A 14,438-nucleotide genomic window follows, 5' to 3' on the forward strand; every position below is an offset into this window, starting at 1 on the left:
AAAATCTCATGCAGTGCACATAAGTATCATCTGTATCCAGATTCCATCAATGTGGATTGTAATTGGCGCTGCTGTAAATTATCTGCTACTGATACACCAACACCCACTGATTTGTAAGCTCAAGTGCCCCTTCCTGGCTACAAAAATAAAAACATAACACCTACATGTAAACCTAATGGAGTCAGTATTAGAACAAGCTTTTAGGTCTAGGTGCATGTATTACAAGAGCAAGAGAGGTGGAAACCTGCTTGTCACTTGTTCAGCTGGATATGAATGACTGGCTTCAAAAGAAACTCAGGAGTGAAAGATTAAAGGGAAGATGACCATGAACTCTCCTTTCCCGAAGGAAGTTCAAAGCTTCCTGATTTAGGTTCTTATCGCACTATAAAGAGAGGAGCAAGGAAGATAAAAATTTAAAAATAAATGATCTTTAAGAAATTATCCTCATCTGAGTGTCCTCCAATATGTCTGGTCCTCTAAGTGTTAAGTGAATTGTAACTAGATCCTAGGGAGACAGTTGCAACCTGGTTATCAGTGGCAGTAAATGGAAGATAATAGCCCCACTAGAGAGTTATGAAATGGCTTGTCTTTGAGCTGCCAAAGTGTTTAGGCTCTCTTTTATTATATTCACAGCAGTAATCCGATATGTCCTGACTTCTGTCATCTGTATGTAATGCTTATCAACTCTCTGCCAGTGATTCACCCCCTTGTCAGGGACAATTATTCCTCAAAGTGCTGAGGTTACGACTGAAGCAATATTATGACTGGAAAGAAAATATGAAAGGTGCAGCACATCACAGCAAGCAATCTTGAAGCTGACGTCAAAGTGAAGGAGAACATTGTTGATAAAAAAATAAGGCATAACGGGAGTGTTGCACTGTTGCTCCCATGGCAATCCTGGGCATTGCTAAGGTCATACATACATATGACTATGGTAATGGAAGATTTTCCCATTATTTTATTGGAGCTGCATCGTCATACTTCCCTGGTTAGGTATCTGTCTGCATTTCTGTTTTAAGTCCCCATTTAAAACTATACAGGCAGAGTGTGTCCTGTCCCTCTAAATTTGCAGGCAGGAGCTCAGTCTGGCAAATTAATTTTCCTCCAGAGGATCATGAAATGAAAAGCGTAATCCAAAGGACAGAGGGTCCAATTCGCAGTTGTCAAGTTGCCTGAAATTACAGTAACACCTGTGGTAAAGTTCTGATCCAAGCGTGTTCAGACCAACCTGTTTCATCACTCTTAGATGCCTCAGGCAAAACTGAAATAAGTTTTGTCACTCCTTATACTGCTTATGGATTCATTGATTTGTGGAAGTGGAATAGATAATCTTGGGCTTGTGGCTAGGGAGAGGAAGAAGTCACTGGGAAGCTAATGTTAGTGTCCTAGCTACCATGAGAACAGCACTGAAGAGCAGAAGGGAACCTGCAAACCAGGGCAGGGCCTCAGGGTACCAGAAGCTCAAGATCACTGGGAGAGCATGGAAGTCTCTAGTATTTCTTTGTCTCCTCTGGTAGCAAGAGGAAACGGTGGCTTGGGAAGCTTTGTCAATGGCAATGAGAAAAAGCAGCTGGTCAGTAAACATAATGGTGGAGACAGGGAGGTCGGAGAGGGGTGCCAGATGGTCCCAGGGCAGTCCAGCTGACCAACAGCAGCACCTATGCCCTGCATGCATATGTGGCATCAATCCACTATGGGTTGTTAGGTGTCGGTCAGCACATAATTCACTCGACTAAAGGGTTCAGTCTGCAGAGTAGCAGAAGTGGAGGAAAATGCCTCTCTGTGGTATTTTTATAGTTCTTGGGCTCTAAAAGTGCAGACTCTGTACTTCATTTTGCGAACAAGTGGTTGAGCAATGTCATTTCCCAGCTTAGATGGCCACATGGGTCCAATTGCAAGTCCAGGGTGGGCCAAATGCAAAGGCAAAACAAGCGGGGTAGGGGTACAGAAGAAGGGAAAGGGCAGTCAGGGTTGAAAAAAAATGGGTTACGAATCAGCCAGCTAATCAGAAAGTAGAGTCACTTAAACGTATGCTTCTCTGGCTGCAGAGATGAATGCAAGCCACGTCTTTCTGTAATGTTTGGTGCTGTTATAGGGCTGGCTTTCCTGTCCATGGTGGACATGCACCAACAGGGACCCTACATGGGTCTCTAGGGTCATGAGCAGCAGGGTCAGCTGTGCTTCCATCAGGAGAGAAACAGAGCCTCCTAAAGCAATGAGGAGCGAGAATGAATCACTGCGCCTTGTCTAATATATTGCAGTAATGTAATATAACAGCAATAACCCCCAGAGTACCATCTGGTGAACTTGTGACTAAACACAGCTTGTTTTGCTCAAGGCACACAAGCAACGGACAGGGATATATTTTATTCCTTTGCTTCACCCTGCCCAAGCACAAGTGGTAACAAAACTATTTCTGGGAACTTCAGACCGTCTACAAATCAGAGCTGCAAGCAGTTATTTCTCCCCTACGAAGCACATAGGTAACTTGCTCTGCAGGAGGGTGCTCGGCAGTGTAAACTCCTGAATCTCAGTTATGGCCACCAAAGTAGACAGAGATCTGATCTCAGCTACTCACCACACATTTCTGACACTGCAAAATTCCCTGTTAATCCTGTGCATAGGTGGATGTTTCAGGTGATTTTTCCCAGGGATGCAGGAGGCCTGACTCTCCCATGAAGAATACTGGTGACTGGTTGCTCTGACCTTGGTCAGAGTTAATCCTGCAGGAATGAAAATGTTCAGATTTCAGTATTCAGTGTAAGAAAAGAGAAAGGAGGCGGGGTAACCCCCTACTAACATAAAGACATGACCAGTGGCTCTGCCATCAGTTACAGCATTGCTTGCATTTGGCATTATATTATGAAAATATCTATTCAGAGTGGAAAATAAGATCAAAGACAACATTTCTGTGGTGATGACTTTAGCTCCACTTCACTCTGCTCCCTCTCCTCCTCCTGTCCTTCGTGTTTCAAGGCTCTTGCTCTATTCATCCATTCTATACCACCCCAGGTTTATAACATCACATCATCAGCAGCACTAATAACCCGTGATTCTTTTCCCCTATTGTGTTTGTCAGAGTCAGTAATCTGGGCACTACAGTAGCGCAGCACTGAAAACCTACAGTGTGTTCCTATAGCAACCAACTAATCCGCAGGTGGAAGGTGATTGGGCACCTTTTGCACCGGAACAATAATTTGAAAGATCTTTTTCAGTGTGCTGTTCTGCGGCATGAGTTCATTGTATTGCAACCCACCACGAATCATTATAAGCTGTCATGAAAATGCAGCCACGGCTGCACAAATCATAGCAAAGAGAGACACGTCTTCCAGCAACAAGCCCTTGAAATATTTCACGGCAGGTTAAGAGGCCAAATTGCGTATAGCGAGATGTATTGTATAGGATAAAACAAAGGGCTTGTATAATAAGCCAATGCTGACAGTCTCCGAGCTAGGGAATCCCAGTGAAGTGTAAGAGTGTGCATGAATATGAGTTTTCCTGAACTGTGGAAGGAAAACAGGCATAATAAAAGAAAGTGCTGGGCAGAGCTCCCACATACAACTCTTCCAAAACCAATTACTCCCACCTGGCTATTCCCATTTCTCCTAAACCATCTCCTGTTACAGAAGGGAATTTAATATTCTGTAATCGAAAACTCTAATTTAAGGCATTTGCTTGCTATCCTCGAAGTCTGAAATCCTGGCCTGGACTTTCACAAGGTGATTAGAGATTGTAGAAGTCTCAAATTTCTAGATACTCAAATGAAGAAACCTTCAAGAAATACGCAGCACCTTTCTTCTGAAAGTCAGGCTTCTTTATCTTTCTAACAGTAACTAGTCTGAACTTGAGGTAGGAAGTGATCTTTCAAAGTGAACCAGCTTAATCCATGGAGTAAGTGCAGCATAGACAATGACACAACAAACACCTTAATTATCAATCTCAAGCAATTATCCCTGTCATTTGCATTCTATGTGTAATTTCTACTCATTTTTCTTTGAAAAAACTGGACTGGAAATACTAGATATAGAGTAGAAACCTCTTTAAAGTGAAGTTGTACAACCACAAGTGGAAAGCAAGTGAAGACAGTGTAAATGATGCAATGGGCACTGTCACAGGAAGTCAAAAAAAAGGAAATCTGTAAAAATCTTCAATGAAAAGAGAGAAATGACACAAGTGCCTCTTTACATTGGTTTAATTACATTGTAGAAAGAATGTCTCTATTAAGTGCCTGGGCTTCATAAAAATGTCACAAAATCTTATTGCATGAATAAGGTCTTTCAACATTTGTTGGGGTGATGGAGGAGAACCCTTAAAAAAAGAAGGCAGATAGAAGTTTAATTACTGAGTTATAACTTCTAAGACTGCAGCTTAAAAACTTCCCTTCGATTGCAGGCCAAAGATTCCAACCTGGGACACTTCCATCTTAAACAAATTTCCTAACTATGACACAATGAAGTTAGTGTCTCATTTACAGCTGGAGAGCTTTATAAAGCAATCTCTCCACTCAAAGCTGAATCAACAAACAAACAAAACGAACAGACACCGCTTTTATAATCTTTTTTTTTTTTTTTTTTCTTTTACTCATTCCAAACTAAGATGAGTAAAATGGATGAGGCAGGTTCACATACTCATCCAAACTGACAGAAGAAAAGCTTGAATGGAATCTAGGATATCTCCTAAGGTTATTATTAGATTATTGAATGTTCTACAGAAAATATCAGTTTCTTCCTCTTTCTTCCCCCTCTTGACTTTCACCTACGATAGAATTCAGGAAGTTTTCTCAAAGAAAGTTTCACTGAAACAGGCAAATGTATCTGAAAATTTCCAGCAAAACATTAAAAAATTCTTGACCATCTTTAATTGTGATATGTATTGATTGTTCCTCTCAAGTAATTCATGCCTTAAAATGACATGTTTTTGTTCCTTTCAGAGTGCTTGGATAGATAGCATTGTTTTTCTTTCCAAAGCACATCAAAGAACCCACATTTTGGCAGGGTTTCTGTTTTCTTTAAAAAAGGAGAAAAAGAAAGAAAAACATCAGCAAAACAACGCTAAGAATAACTGCACTTTTCTGAAGGCTTCTTCACTTCTGGATTCACAGCCATGGTGCTCACTTCAGGGAGCTGCTGAAACAGAAAGCCTGGAGGTGGGGAGGTGGAGAGGAATGGAAGATCAGAGAATTGGCACAGGATAGAGAGCCTTTTGCCTCCTGATGTTCGGGCTGAATCTAGACAAAGTCAGTCAAAAGCCAGAGTCATCACGATTTTTAGATCATGGGCTGTGCAAGGTCAGACTGTAGCCTCTAACCCAGTGTACAAGTTTCCATGTATCTGCAGCTGGTACTTCATTGAACCGCTCTGGTGACAGCTCTGATCTCCGGTTTGTAGTCTCTCAGTTTTATAAATGAGTACATTCTATAAAATGGCTAGATTTGGGTTAATCATAGCCTTTTCCTTTCAGGACAAGTAGGTACAGAATGTACATACCTTTTTCTTCTGGAAAAGTCAGTATCCTGAGTAGCTCCCTCTTCTGCAGTATGTTATTGCCCCTGGACCCATTTTTCTTTATTTCATTTCTCCTCCTTAGCTGGTAACTGTAATTTATTCATCACAGATCTGTACTTCTGTGGCAGGATCTGTAGTCTATACTATTTGTAAATTATGCACTATTGTCTGATGTTAAATATGAAGGAATGACATCAAAACAAGGCAAGAGAAATACCACCAGCTCTTACTCTGTGAGAAGCAACCTTTATCTTGATTTACTCTGTAACCAGGCTTGTTCATTGGTGTTTGAATCAGATTATTTTAAGGCTTAAAATTCTCCTAGAGAATGTGCTACAAGTGGTAGAGTTTCCACAGCTTCCCATGCAGAGATACTTTGCTCTGTATTGAGAGTAAGATACAAAAAAAAAAAAAAAAAAAAAGAGTAAGAAAAGAAATTATACTGGAGATAGCCTGAGGAAAATGCCAGGACTGACTGCTGTATCAAAGAAAGTATTGTGCCACACAGAGCTCAAATGTGCAATCCTTCCCTGCAATGGCCTGTGCTGGGCTAAAACTACTTTTTATGTTAATGTGACTTTTAATGGGACCGTTATCATCTAACAGCCCGTATACCAGCAAACAACACAAGGTCACAGCAATTGGCACTGTGTGACATTTCTGCAAAAGGATGGGGAATACCTGGAGTACGGTATGGAGCTGCACCCCAGTGCAGTTCATGTTGTCCCCACACTTCAGGCTTTGGGGAAAGAGCAGAAAGGCACAATAATAGGCCAGCTGATATTAAATCCGCTGTACTTCTCAACTTGGACTGATAAACCAAAAGTGCACACTTAGCTAACTTGTAAATGACTGGGGTAAAGAATATGTACTCTGGATAAAGATGACAGGGTTCATTGCTAGAACAAATCAGACAATAAGTGAAGTTAGACTGTGCCCTATTGCTTGGTACAATTATGTGACCTTGTAACAAAGCATGGCCAAGATGGCAGTGATACTGCATATAAAACAGAGCCTGGTAGAAAGTTGCTATTCTTCAAACTCGCTTGCATCTAGACATCTTTCAAGTGATTTCAGAATTTAGGGTGAAAGTGGATCTTAGGCCTTTTTTAAAAAGCCATTTCAAATCCTCATTCATATCATAAATGCTTTTTTCTTCTTTTTTCTGCGGGCCACTGAAATCTCTGGGGCCATGACATTGTCTGGCACTGAATGCAGCCCCTTTTTATCATTATAAAGAAATAATGAAAGCATATGGTGGAAAGGCACTCATATTTCAGTGTATGGTGCCTTCCTCATTCTCCATAACTAGGCACTGAAGAATATATAGTATGATGAGGACATTAATTATTTCCAATACACTAACAGAAAATTCCTAACAATTCAAAGTCATCCCTGCTGCCTAGCATGAATGTGAGTTCAAAGTAAAAGAAACTAAACATATCCTCACTTTTGTGCATTAAACATCAGCAAGTGACCTGTATTTTATTACAGTACACAGCTGTTTTATCACATAAGTAAATAAATCACCATTGAACCAACTTTGGGAACGAAGATTTTGAATAATAACACAATTAAGTTTTCCCACAAAGTCCAAATAGCCCACTTGCTCATAGTTGCTACAAGCTGTGATTCCCACGTGAAAGATATCAACTTATTTCCTTTTCCTGTCAATCATCGGTACCAAGTGGGGCCATGGTATGTCAGGTCACGACCTTTCACTCTGGGCATGAGCCTGAAAGCCACTAGTGAATCAACTAGTTTAATTATTTAGGCTGTTTTTAATAAATATAAAAATGCAGCCTTAAATTTTTCACATGCTTGTTCAGTTTGGGCTTTCAAGTACCTCTCATCAATCCCACCAGTCTGAAAGTGTGCTCTTATTGATAGGAAATCAGTCAATTAATAACCAAATCCAGCTTTTGGAATAAGGTTTATTTTGTTGATTTTGAGCTTCCTGGCTGGGGTATCACTTGCTTGTTGGTTTAGAGGACAGGATTCTTATTAGCCTTTTTTACATAAGATTGGACTGTTTCTAATCATCACCAGTAATGGCTTATTTGCTTACCTCCCAAAAATGCCATGGTAGGTTTCACAGTTTTCCCTATCATTATATTTTCTACATCCTCTTCACCTACAGAGGCGGGGGGGGGGGGGGGGGGGGGGGGGGGGGGGCGGCGGGGGGAAGTGCAAGAAGAAATCCAATATGGTAAAGTCCTTATAAAACAATTATTTTAAAAATATTTTTGAGTAATGTTGACAGCTTCGTTATTAGGTCCCATAGCAATGGACAGTTTTATTCCATTTCAGATCAAAGTGTGACGACAACCCTCCTTTGCTAAAAATCCCAACAAGTTTTTTTCAGCTTGTACCTCCCATAGTCTAAAAACCTAAGCCTAAACCAAGCTGCTGCCTCACCTAGCATTTAGTGCTACTGCATAAGGAGGCTGCACTAACTGTACAACCATGTAACTAGAAACCAAGTAGTAATGCTTTCCATGGATGGTGAACTAGTCATGTGCAATGCTTTATATTCTACAAGCATTTACACTTATTGCTCAACAAGCTTTCCAGCTCATAGACACAGGACAGAATTAAACTTGAGAAACTAATTGGTGGTGACTTTTGAAAGAATAAGCCTCTAAACTTGGACTTTTTACTTTGGGATGTTCCTAAAATGTACAGAATTTTCCCAACATTTCTTAGATTCATTTTGTTCTTCTTTCCCCTAGTGCTCTAAGACTACTCAAAAAAGTGAGTGTGAAGGACTGTCTCTATTTATAGATGATAGACCTAACTCTTATCGTTCTTCCTCCTCTCCCCCCTGCCATGGTCCTGTGTCAAAGAGAGGGCTCGGGGAAGAGAGATGAACTTACTCTGACTTCCAATTATCTCATAAGCAGCTGAGGAGGAGGGCTATTCGTTCTGGGGGAAATATCAGCATGTTGAAATTTGCTTTTCTTTCAAAAAAAGAGTAAGAATCTAAATGATAAAATGCACCACAAAAAAGAAATTGCCACAATGTAGATATCATCAAAGCTATCTTAATTGAAATGTTTTTTGTTTGGGACAGTTGAAAATATTTAATCTTGATACTGTTTGAATTCTTCATTTTGACTTAATCACTTCAAGGTGTGCAAAATAGTATGTGAGTATTTGCAATATAATCAAACCAAAGTCAAAAGAACATTCCATCTTTATTGAAGAAAAGTGTCCCTGCCGGATAATTCTGCTTCTCCGCAATTTCAGCAAAATTTCTGTAGTCCTGAGAATTCTTTCAAATTCATCTAAGTCTACATTTGCTGATGAAAAGCTATCTTCTAAGAAGTTTTCAATCCGCTTTACTCAAGATGCATCAGGAGGAGCATATGTTTATAACGTGTGAGAAACCCTTTGAATCTCCTGGTGGATGAGAGATCAAAATCAAAGTATTGATCCAAGGATCTACCCACTTTGAAATCAGATATGGAAAAATGCTAAGGAGCAGCAGTGATTCTTAGGGGTTTCAAGTGCATTTAGAGTACATGGTATCGCCTGGAACATGCTTCAGTTTGCACTTACCTTATTTAGCTTTTCAAAGGCTGACCTTTCATGCACTAAGTTCAGCGACATAGCAGTCAACCTATTAATGTCCAAGGAAGCTGTGGACCAAATCAGACAGTTTAAATAACTCAACTGTGAACACAGAACCCCATTATCATTTCTGTAAGGCTAATCTGAACAGCTGATTCATCTTGAGCAGTTTACTATGGACGATAGGTCTTCAATGCATCCATTTTAAGTTTTAAATCAGATGAGGGTGAAGAACTTTGCACTCAGACACTATGTTGGGAGGTGCCATATAAAAGGACAGACAGGCAGAGAGGCTTATATTAAAGGGCCTCATTTCCCATCATATTTTACTAGCTCTGTTCTGACATGATTACTGATTTTATTGAAATAAAAGCATGTAATGAAGTAGAGAGTTAGGGAACTGTATAGCCTTTCTTCCCCTGCAACACACAGCTCCCTGTTAAACATATCTTGGCTTTGCATGTATCTGTTGGTTTTAGTCAGAGAAGGCTGCATTTACCATACAGATCTCTGTTAGCAGTACGCAGACAACATGACTCAAGAGAGTACCTAGCCTGTCTTTTAGAAAAGGATGGGAATTTCTTGTTCCCTACTTACTTTTATCTTCCTTCTCTGGTAGGGGTTCACACCGTTCATTACATGAGCATAAAGGCTGTTGAGCAGAAAAAAGCTTCCACGTCTTCAGCACTGTCAGATAGATCATGCCTTTTGCATACTACCAAAATGTTAACTGGACACAGGAAACCCGTGTCAGTTCTGCAATCATGTTGGAAGATGCCAGAAACAATTGCATCTCACAGTTCTTTGACTCTCTTTCAATACGTATGTGGAAGGAAAAGGCCATTATAAAATAAGAATGATCTAATTACATTACTCTTTTTCCCTTCGACTATTATTTTGTCTAGTAGGATGTTGCTTTTTAGACTTTAGCTGCATATTCAGCAATTCCATAAACAGGATTTTCATTATCAACATTGAAATCCCAATCAGTTTTCAACTTATAATGAGGTTTTCACTGTTCTCAGGGAATGCTTGGGAAAAGTCTTTTATATGATAAGATGAAGATGTGAGACAGTCTGAGCAAGGTGTATGTGTTGCTAAAGGCATTATTTTCAAATAGTCCTCAGTTTCTTCACTCAAACAGGTGGTAATCGAGTTCTAGTAAAAAAAAAAAAAAGAAAGACTTCAAATTATTTCATTATTTCAGTTAACCAGTCACTGGAAAAGGGAAAAAAAAAGAAAAAAAAAAAAAAAGGCTTGTTACTCTAAGGTCTTTTATAGCCTCTGAAGAGCTCAAGAAAACACATTTAGAAGAAAATTTCAACTTTCATTGATAAATCATAGCTTCCTGTAGGATATTTCTAATACCCTTCCATCCCCTCCCCAGTTTAAAAATGCTAATGTTTAGGAATCTTGGAAAAAAAAATCTTTGAAATTACATAACAAATTGATACATATAAAAATGGTTCCCAACATACACTTAACACAGATCCACGTAATGTGAAGATAAAGAGCTCTCAGACTGCTGAGAAAAGAAGATAAAAGCTGCTCAAGCCAAACTTCAGTATCTGAACAGATTATTTGAGAGGAGAAAGAAAGCGTGGTTCAGATTTTTTTAACTGCCTCTTTACCACACAGTGATAACATGCTGGATTCATATACTAACAGTGAAATGTGGGCTCAAATTTTGCCATGGAAGCCAATCTATACTTGTGGAAGAGAAAAGATTTCAAATTTAAGCTGAACTTGCATGCTTAAAAGCCTTCTGAGCATTGGAAAGGTCACAAGAAATACAGGAACCTCATGTGACACTATTTTGTAGAAAGGTCAGACATTCACCTTCAATTAAAACTGAGATGTATTTGTATCATTCATACTTTGCATTAAGAAGCAGAGGCTTGGACTGGTTCCAGAAGCTAAGGAACTACTACCAAGATCCCTTCTGTATCTGACTTATTTTGAGATGCCAAAATGACCTTGTGGGGTGGGAAGAGGTGAAGGAGCTTAGCAGCTAGTGAAAGGCAAAGCAGTTGCTGCTCCAGTTTTTACTGGAGACCAAAGATATGGAGGGCCCAGACTCAAGAAAGCATGCTTGTGGCCTTGAAGACTTAAAATAACCATACAGGGCAGTCTGATCCTGGTATTAATGCTGTTTCTGAATGTCTAAAGTCACAGTGGATTTTGTGGCTAAATGCCATGGTGTTCTTTGAAGATTTAAGCAGCGTTACATTTCATTTGAGATAACATGCTTTTGGAGTTGAATGGCAAGTTCCATAAATTCCTCTTGGATAAAATCTGGAGTAAACATCACAAAGTTTTGCATGGGTTTCTTGCAATTTGTTTAGGAGCTTTGGTGTCAAAGGGGAGTGGAAAATGGCTGGCAATGTTTTTGTTCACTTATTAAGAATACTTTTTGAGCATGCAAGTCTAAGCAAGAAATATTTGGAGAGTGCAACTGTGCTGCAGTTTTGCTGCAATAAGTGGCAGTTTTAATTAAAATAATTATAGAAGTCTTTGTTTTCTTCAACTTGTTTGATTTAGTTGGTTTCTTTAGCAACAAACAAAGCTTTCATGGTTTCTTCCCATTTGCACAGAATATTAATGTTGCTGCCTTTGATTTCTGTCTTGTAGACTTAAGCAGTCTCTCAGCATTTAAGTCTGAAATCACTGCTAAGATTACATGAGCAGCAGAGATGAGGATGTGGGTATTTGTATCTTGATACTGTTAAGTTACATGTGAAAAATTCAGGAAATGGCAAAAAATTGCCTGACCATGAGGACTTGCAGAACAATGGCATTACGCTGAAATGATGCAAACATGTCAGACTTATTAGAGGTTTAGCTCTAGTATCCCTTCCTTCCCTCTCCTAAATTCCTCTCTTGAAAATGTTGGGACAATGACATACAGACTGACATACAGTATTTGCAGTGTCAGCTATGATACAAAATGAGTTAAAACGTATGGTCCAAGGGAGGGCTGGCATTTGATACAGTGCTGTCGTACTGTGACATGTAAGCTAAGGCTGGATTAGTGACTTCAGGGTTACATGATGTACCACTAAACCAAAATGAAACATCTTGGGAAACTACAAAGCCTCTAAATGAAATTTAAGAACTCAACATTAAATAAAAATCACTCAAAATTTTTTGGGGGTTTATTTTTTCTCAGATAGTTATTTATTTTGTATCAAAAGGGTAGATTTGAAATTTTAAAATGGCCCAATTCATAAGAAGTTGTTCTCAGAAATAGCTATTGCTTTCATTTTTTTCAGCTGAAGTTACTCCTTACACCTGAATCCAGGTATATCCCTCTCCTGAAATGGCCCCTTGAGTGAAACATAGAGCTGTAGCTGGCTCTCGGCTCCTGGACAGAGAATTAAAGCTCTCACTGCCAACCACAGTGCTGTCCTGTATGTCTATATGAAAGCACCTCTGTCTTGAAAGGATGAAGGGTTGGCTCTGTCAGTGTGTGTGCAGAGGCTTTATCAAGGCACATGTGATGCTTAGTAACACAGTTGGACAAAAAGGAAAAAGAAAGGGTGACCTAATATTGAAAAAGGCTACTCCTGTCTCAGAATTTCAAAATTTGAAATGTCAATAACCTTCAAAACCTTCTGATTTACTTTATAGTTGGCTCAAAGTTATGGAAAAAAGTTTATAGTGATGATTTGGTTGGGTTTTTTTTCTTTCTGTAAACCTTCTCATTTTCTTCCCTTTTTGTTTTGTTTTTTTCTTTTTTTTAACATTCTTGATCAGCTCTACTACAGCACATAATGTTTTCCATAGACACATGTATGTTTATGCTTAAAATATCAATTCATTTATTTTCCAAATGTTGACACAAAAGATAAGAAGCAGCATAAAAATAACTGTTTTAATTTGGGTGTTTTTTGAAAGGAAAGGGAGCTTAAAATGCATTTCTCTCTGGAAATGTGGGTTCAGATTTTGGCTCACATAAAAAATCAAAAGAAACAGCGGCATTTTGTTTCACATCACCAATTCTGCATGGCTTATCCCAATAGAAAAAAAAAAATTGCTGAGCAGCATGGCTGGGCCTCAGAGGTGATGTTTGGGGTGCAGCCAGCAGAGCTGGGCAGGCAGGCACTAACAGCAGAAGAGCTGTGGGTGATGCCCCACCACTGGCAATGGGCCAGGCAGCACTGGGTGTATCAGAGTTTGACCAGCATGGAGGGTTCAAAACCATCATGCACCAGGGAAAGAAGCTAACAGATCAATCTCTTGCTACCTAAAGTATGCCTTCCCTTAAAATTCACCATGAATTCATTGAAAATACCTCATTTAGTTTTCTGCCTGTTGCTGTTTTTAACATACATAGCTATATCTCTTTCTGTGTGTGGTTTTTTTTAGCTGCTTATCCTGAAATCAGTACATTTTCCTTTCTTGGAGCTGTAACTTAATAAAAGCCAAACCATTACTTTCCAAAGAGTTACAGCTCCTCCCAGATGAGTACATCTAGGTCAGGTTTCAGCCTGGCATAAATATTTTATGTTTGAGAACTACAGGTCTCCAGAAATTGGGGTTCGTATTGGAGTGCCTGATGTAGCCTTAACCATACCAGCACATGTGGGTGCTTGCTTTAATAAAAAAGCCCTTAATCTCATTTGGCTCTACCTCACTGGCAGCTTGAAGTACTTGAATCAAACAGTACAGCTGTGAATTGTGACACTGGCTGGATGGAAGCCCAGAAAACTTTTCCCAGAGAAAACCCTTGAGGGAGGAAAAAAGAAAAAAGAAAAAAAGAAAGAGAAAAAGAAGAAGGAGGGGGGAAAAAGGTTCAACAACCGAAATACAATACAGTGGGGAGTGAAAAAACCCACAGCCAAACCTTCCCCACCACTCCCAAGAACCTGAAGCAAACCAGAAAACCAAAAGTTTGACAGAATTCTTCTTAAAAGGTTACTTTGTAAGGTAGGAGGGCCAACCTGGGCAGCCCTGAGTAATGGCCCCAGTCTGTATTTACTGCACAGCAGCAAATAACCAAACTCAAGCAAAGGAATGGGAAAGCTGAATTATACCACTCCTTCAAAATCCATTTAAAAGAAAAGGCAGGAAAAGAAGACAGCTTTGATTTTTGTGAGGAAGAAGAAAAATATCCAACTGAGGAAATTAAAAGAGGGTTGGAAGCACAAGTGCCATAAACAGACCTAGCACAAGTGCTTGCAGTATTTATAATTTTATTTTTGTTTGGAATCCTGACGATGATACCTTCCCCTAAAGCAGATAACTGAGCAATAAGGAAAAACAAAACAACAAAAGCATAGAAAGCACATCTGAATAGAAGGAAATGGTTTTTTTTTAGAAGGCAGCAGCCGTACTCTGGAGTCATAAGGTCAAGAGGTG

Source organism: Falco naumanni, chromosome 7, assembly GCF_017639655.2.
Source record: "Falco naumanni isolate bFalNau1 chromosome 7, bFalNau1.pat, whole genome shotgun sequence".
Lineage (NCBI taxonomy): Eukaryota > Metazoa > Chordata > Aves > Falconiformes > Falconidae > Falco > Falco naumanni.